Source organism: Sorghum bicolor, chromosome 10, assembly GCF_000003195.3.
Source record: "Sorghum bicolor cultivar BTx623 chromosome 10, Sorghum_bicolor_NCBIv3, whole genome shotgun sequence".
Lineage (NCBI taxonomy): Eukaryota > Viridiplantae > Streptophyta > Magnoliopsida > Poales > Poaceae > Sorghum > Sorghum bicolor.
Genome location: NC_012879.2, coordinates 21,038,122 through 21,045,865, shown reverse-complemented (window position 1 = coordinate 21,045,865; position 7,744 = coordinate 21,038,122). Strand labels below are relative to the sequence as shown.

Genomic DNA, 7,744 nt, shown 5'->3' with positions numbered 1-7,744 from the left:
ATCCTGCCTACGTTTTGGATGCTTTTATTTTTTATATTCCATTTTTTACAAATAGTATGTTCTTGTTAATTGCACAATAAATTTTATACAAGGCATAAAATTGTTTAAAAACAACTATGGATTTGATTTTGCTTTATTGCACAAAGGAAATTTATGTGACCTAATTTTTTTAGTTTGCTTTATAAGTATTAAAAAAATATATAGTGTTTTAATTACTATTTCTATAATGCAAAAATGTGGTCTTTAATTAAAATTAAAAAATTCCTGTATTTCTACTAAAAAATGTTTTTCACATTGTGTTAACATTGATGTTTCGATTTTTGATCTCACATTGTTGAAATACAAGACATAATACCACCATCAAACACTGAAAATACAAGACATAATGCCATGAACACAATTATTACACAATAATATCTATAATACACACTATTCAACATTAATATATATTAAGCGGGCATAGTAGTTAATTTTCTCTTGACGTATGTCCTTTGGTTATGATCTTGTCGTAAGCATGGAGTGTCTCATCATTTAGTAGGATGCTTGGGCCTTTGTTCACTATAAATGGTTGAATTTGGTGATCCTTTTCATAATCTTCTGACATGTCTGATTTGTCTTTGATTCCAACGATGTTTCTTTTCCTAAAAGAACTATGTGGCGCTTTGGCTTATCATTGATTGGGTGGTTGTCGTCGTTTCCTTTCTTCGGTTTTGTAGACATGTCCTTGACATAGAACACCTAATTCACATCCTTGGCAAGCATGAACAGTTTGTCTTTGTATCCACTATTATTGAGGCCCACTGTTGTCACCCCATAATGGTTGTCGACTGCTACACCGCCTCCGGTCGTCTTTACCCACTACCACTTGAACAAAGGGACCTTAAGAGTAGGTCCATAGTCTGGTTTGCATATCTCCTCTATGCGACCATATAGTATGTTTGCTTATTCCCACTAGGGTCGATGGAATCTATACGGCCACCAATGTTTTGGTTGGTGCTCCTTTTTATCTTGTGCTACTATGTTAAATATATTCTAATTTATATTATACCCTTTGCATGTGAGGATATACCATGATGGCTCTTGTTGGTATTTCTTATGCACAGTTAAAATATGAAGGATTCCGCAAGCGCATAGAAAACCATTATAGCATTTTACCGCGAGTATTCCACGTATCGTTATTTATATTTTACCACTGGGAAACAATGGATGAAGATGTTGGTTTACCACTGGAAAACAATGGATAAAGATGTTGGTAGTTCACCATACACCAACTAGACTAAAGTAGGGGTAAATAATCGATGGTAGGAATTATGCATATATGACACACACCGGAGAATTCTATGATAAAAGAGTAGATAGCTAAAGTGAGAGGACAACGGGAGAGTTTAAGGTTCCTAAATACTTCTCAATTACTAAGGTTCTATAATAACTAATTCATGGTAGGTAAAGCAATCACAAAATAACACCTCGGGACATCAGAGCACTTAGCCACAGACAGATGAGAAGGGGGCTAGGACGGTCTGACTACGGTCCTACAACACCAATCCAAACATGCTGGAATAGTCGGCCGTCACCGCTGTCACCATCTAAGGCTACCACAACTATCCATAGAATTGGGTGCAATCTCAGGTAACCTATAGTCTAGACACCATGTCTCTACTACAAATTACTACTCTAGTCACAATTAATAACTAGAGCACCCGATGTGGGCGAAGATCCTATGCTAAAGTATAACAACTATACTAACCAATCAAATGTAATGCATAAGAGTAAATAGAGAAGATAAAATATAATAAAGCATACACTACAAGAAACCTGTTGATCAATGACGAAACAGATCACCAAAATTCCGTCACTATGCAGCTTCTGTGACGGTTTCAGATACCGTCATGGATTGAGCGTCATGGATTGAGCTCCGTGACAGTTTCCTGAAAACCGTCATATATTAACGTAACCGGTGACGGTTTTAAACCGTCACGATAGAGCCCGAGACCTAGTTAGCCCAGCCCAAGCCCATTTACTATGACGAAAAATAACCGTCATAGATGATGACATCATCATCTGAGCCCATTTATTGAAAGCCCAGCATGAAAAATAGCCCATTTTTAATTAATTTTTTTCTGCTTATTTTTTCAAACTATTATTATAGCAGATACAAGAAATAGCCCATTATTGTAGCACATACAACCAACTTATTTTCAATTGCATAAGCTCAGTCTAACAACACATAATATCTCGTTTACAAAATGTCAAATAAGATGAGATACAAAGTTACATCAAGCACCACATCGTGCAATAAGTAGACATAAAATATGATCCCAAGAATGATTCGCTCATAAGCAAATATGATATAGGACCTGCTCCTTTACTTCATTAACAGCACACTAAGCTTCAGAATTCCTCCCATCATGGTTCCATGCTAAGCTTCAGAATTCCTGCAAGCCATGGTTCCACAATAAGCTTCACTATTCATGTCATAGTCATCCAATACTGCAAATTAAGAGCATAATGGATAACGTGTTGCAAATCTGTGAATATTTAAAGCCCAACAAAGGTAGTGAACCTGCAGTTCTTTTTTTTTTTGAAGGATAAGCCTGCAGTTCTAGAGATACTAGGCCAACAATGAAAAAAATACCTTTCTGTCGTGCGAACCGCCTGGAGCTTTCTAGCACATCACCGTGTCAACAAAAAAATTATCTAGCATACAACTCAATGTTACTGATAGAGATATAGATACAGTGTTTCATCTCAAAATACTACAACCCATAGAGCTAGAGAGCGAATCAGGAGGTGGGAGGGTCCTTCTTCAGGTCCATCAACTCTTTTAGGATCCTCTTTGACGCCATTAATCAAACCCTAAATAAAATCCCCAAAATCCACTGATCAAATCTAACCAAGGGAACGTGCTGTTCAAATCGAGGGAAGGGATCCAGGGGCCGCATGTACCGGTCTCAGGCGGGGGGTGGCACAGGGTCGGTGCAGTGGCTGCCTCCCTATCGTCTTTGTGATGCACAGTGGTGATGGTCTCCATGGAGCCGTGCGCTGCGTTGCCGCTTGTGCGTGCCGACGAGATGCTCCACCGTAGCGCCAAAGGGGCTGGGCAGGGGCCTTGCCGGTAAGCTGAATAAACAGGGGCTGGAGTGAGGAGTGCAGGGGCTAGGGTTTTCAACCGCAAGGGTGTCTTTTATACCCATTCACTTTGACCGAGCGAATCATGACCATCCATTTTGATCGGACGACTAACATGGCTCCTGCACAGTCTTCACTGAGCTGGACCATTTAGTGGGCTGCGCAATGTGCTAGGCCCTTAAACAGGCCAGGAGCCTACGCGCTGTGCTTTCGACCGCTTTGGGTCTTAAGGCCAGAAAATATTTTTATTTCTAGTATTAAGTTTTTGCTTTATTTATTTCTAGCATTAAGCCATTTTGACAGAGCCAGGATATATATGGTTCACTGTTCTATTTCATGGAATGCTGACTATAACTTCTAAGTTTTTATAGCTCTAAGTTTTTATAGCTCTCGTGCATCTCGGTGACGTATGCGCTCGAAACTTTGGTCTCATGAGAACAGTAGCTTAGTAGTAAGAAACTTCAAGTTGATTGCTTAAGCTCGATTCCGATGTGTTGCACATTTCCTTTTGTTCCTAAGCTTTTTTTCCATGGGCAGATTTTTTTGGTTCTCAAGCAATTTTTTCCATCCGCACCGTATACATGTAGAATATTTTTAGTTATAGCATATGCAAGTAATAAAATTATTTGGTTCCAAATAATTTTACAAATTAACTTTTTTGGAGGGTCTGAATGTTTTTGCAATCACAATTTTAGTTTCTTTTGCACCAAATATATGATAGTGGGCCTATTGTTTTGGGCTAGCTAGAGTATGACGAATTTAAAATCATATATTCTGACGATCCGGATAAAACCGTCATGAGTTAGCGGGCCAGGAATACCCACCAGTGTACATCCATGATGGAAAAAATTACCGTCACGGATTGCGTCTATTAGTGACAGTTTGTAAATCTGTCACTGAGAATCCGTCACGGATTAACAAGTTTCTTGTAGTGATAAGTCTTACAAGAAAGATACAAAGATATACCAGAACTCTGACGACTCCTCCGAAGACTCCTCTAGAACCTAGGCATAGCGCTGCTCTCCCTAACTCTCAACTAGACTAATCTACTACATTGAAAAGTCTAGCCCTAATTCTCTAGAGGTGAGAGGTTATCCATTCGAGGGATGCCTCTACATCTCCATAATGTGGTGCCCTCAGGGAGGGGGGTCTGCCTCTTTATTTATAGCCTAGAAAAGCCTCCCACCTCTTCTAGACAGACGATGTGGGACTAATTCTTCCACCGTTTGCTCTATTGAGCTATTATACATCAACTTGTGCCTTCCAATCATCCCTCATGTGAGCCCACTCAAGGGAGCAGCTTGGAGCGCCTCTCTTGGGCCTCTATCATGCCATATGAGCCTCTTCTCACGTCACAGGTGTCACAGAACCGACCAAATTATAAGAGTTCAAGTACAGAACCGATCGAACTAGCAATCAAGTTTCCAGAGTTGAGCCCATATAATCCCAGTAGTCAACCGAAACCACGAAGAATTTCAACCCAACTTTGCAACATACCAAGTCGTAATAGTTCAGCGCAATACAGTGATTGTTACATAGTTCATTCATGGCCGACGAAGCAGCACCGCATCAGAATACTTAGTTATTACAACACAAGTTCGAAGTAGCGGAAGCAACATAGTTTTCACACACATTTCATAGTTCTTGTTACAGTCAGAGTCTCATCCCATCCACCAAAAGCATGAGGGTACGAAGTTGTTAGAGAACCGCGCCCAACGGTTTAGTCCTCATCCCCAGCGGGATGAAGGTAGGTCTTGCAGAAACCATCATAGAAGACATCATCTGCAACAGGTGGGAATAAAACCCTGAGTATGAGGATGTACTCACCTAGACTTACCCTTCTAACCAAAATCAAATACACCAAGGATGATGCAAGGCTGAGTATAAGTGTAAGGATGATGCAAGGCTGAGTATAAGTGTAGCTGGATTGACTCATATCTTTTTGCCAAAAAGCTTAGATTAGAGAGTACACCATTCTTATAGGCATCATATTTGATTATCATTAGCCTACCACTAAATTAGCACCTAGACTAAGCACTTCACTTGATTATTAACAAACAATAATAACCATATCAAGTTTCATCATATGTTCTTTCTTGCTATCCTCAACATCATCATTAAGAACCATTAGTGCTTAGTGAATGCTACGTTTACCGTTGCTCTATCAAGTTCTCACTATCCGGGAGAGACGGCGATTCGAATCGATTCCCATCCAGCTGGAGGGTTATTCCTAGCACTCACCCATGCATCCCCCGTCGGAGAGCAAGCGGGTCACCTTTGGTATGACTTAGGAATCGCGGCTCTGATCAGCGCCGCACTCCCAGGGCTGCCACTCTGCCAGGAAGATCAGGACTTTTAACTCACCTGCCCTTGGTCTTACGCCAATGGCCCCCCGCACACCGCACTTCCTTCGATAGTGCGCACTTTATACTTCCAGCCTAAGTCATACTAGTAGGCTTCGCGGTCGGAACGAGTTATCCGACCAACTAAGTGTCAGGCATGCATTCAACATGACAAGAGGACGTACGACGATCGGTCTTTAGTTGCCACAGATGGAGTTACTACCACCTTGCCAAACTCCGCCCGGCTTAAGTCATTTTAAACTAGGTTCTTTCCCATGATAGCACATATAGCCAGTCGTGATCCAACAACAGACCCTATTTCACGGAGGTGACAGGATATCATCCGACTTCTACCGATTAAAGCATGGCTAACCTGCTACTCGATCCTAACTCTACAACCAGGTAGTGGTAAGATATCTAGACAAAGAAATGTATAATGCAGCAAGGGTTTCATCACAACTCCTATACATAATGCATCAATAGATATAACATATTCATGTATGCTTTGAAATTAAAGTGGGAGTCTTAAGATGCTCCGGGGCTTGCCTTCCACGAACGAAGCGGGCTCATGACTAGGGCACTCGACCTCCTCTTCGGGCTCCTCTTGTCATGCTGGCTAGACCTCCATCTCCTGGGTGACCTCCGGGCCTTCGGGATTCACCCTCTCGAGCTCGAACGATGCTGCGACTTCCGGTGCACCTATTGCATGCACGATGAGTAAGGAATGTGTGCACCGAAGATGATGATGAATGTTTGGTAACATAATTATAAACTCAACTGGACACTCATTTACAGAGTAAGCTTCTATTATAAGCTCACAAAAGAATACCACCTCAACTAACAAGAACACACCAACTTGTACCATTAAACAGCAACAACTAACTAACAGAGCAGCTCAAAGAACAATTCATAACTCGAGATATATAGATCCAACAAACATGAATGAGGACATTCTGGAAAGCTTATGAAATTGTTTACATTTCATCTTTAGACAGCACAGCAAGATTCATAAGTTAGACAGGTAAATTAAACAAAGTTCCAGGTTCTGATCCAGAATGACAGAGAGCACCTAGTTCTGGAACTCAAATTGGAAGAGCCATAACTTTTAAACTACTGGACCAAATGATCCCAAATTTAAACTGCAGCTAGAATACAAAGTTTACAACATCTTTGCTATAGGCAAGTCTTTCGGAAAGTAAAGTTATCATTAGACAACAAACAGATTACTCCCTTGCTGTCCAGAACAGCTTTATAACCTTTAGTTAATTAACTGATGACATAGCAAAAACACATTTAGTATCAGCCAAGTGGTTCATAAGCATAAACATATTCCAAGATTACTAGAAAACCACATGTTGATAACTAAACACTTAATAAAAAGGCATTTATTAATTTAATTCCATAAAAGGACATAATTAAAAGACACTAGCAAGAGTGCTCAGAAAAATCTACAAACATTACAGAAGCACAAGCAAGGCACCTTGATATTACCATAAATTTTTCATAGCAGTTGCACATGCCAAACTTAAGATATCTAATTAACATGTAACAATCTGCTTATTTCATAAATTAAGAAACATGACTTAGATATTGTCAAATAACAGATTTCAGATTATTTATATGTTACTACTACTATGAACAAGCTTGGCACCAAAGGAGAACACCAGCATAAGCATGTAGCATTTAATATGATTTAAACATGGATTTAGGCCACAGTGTTAACATAAATTACATATCAGAGATACAACACTCCAAAAGTCATGAAATATTTATCAGAGCATTCTAATACTATCTAGAGCTTAGCATAAAAATTTCACAGCATTTGGAGTAGTAGATCAAGAGATATGCATTTACATAGAATTAACAAGATTAATTCATAACAATTATTTTTCACAGAAACATGGGACATAATATATTTTTATTAAAAACTAGCCTACCAGAGGAGCACAACAAAATTTGAATCACCTCAAGAGGACTTCCAAACTCTAGTTATGATTTTTCCAAAAACAGCACAAACCCTAAATTCAAACAAGAGGAGAGAGGGACTGACAGGGAGACCCCACAGGTCAACAGACCCCACACGTCAGTGACCCCGAGAACAAAGGCGAGGCTTGACCGCCGGAAAGCTCGTCGACGGCAAGGTCTCGGCGATGGTCAAGGGCACCATCGTGCTCCTCACTCTCTTTCGCGACGATTGGTACCAGAAACCCTAACTCTACTGCGCCCTAGGGACCTCGCCCTCGCGAATGGTGGCACGGCGGTGGTGCGCGGCC

General features: G+C 40.4%; 1 long non-coding RNA gene across 1 annotated transcript; it reads right to left on the bottom strand.

Annotated features, from left to right (window-relative positions):
• Positions 2,173-2,845, bottom strand: LOC110430838. The gene is made up of 2 exons (XR_002448227.1): positions 2,636-2,845; positions 2,173-2,435 (listed from the first exon to the last, which is right to left on the bottom strand). It is a non-coding gene; the product is annotated as an uncharacterized LOC110430838 (long non-coding RNA).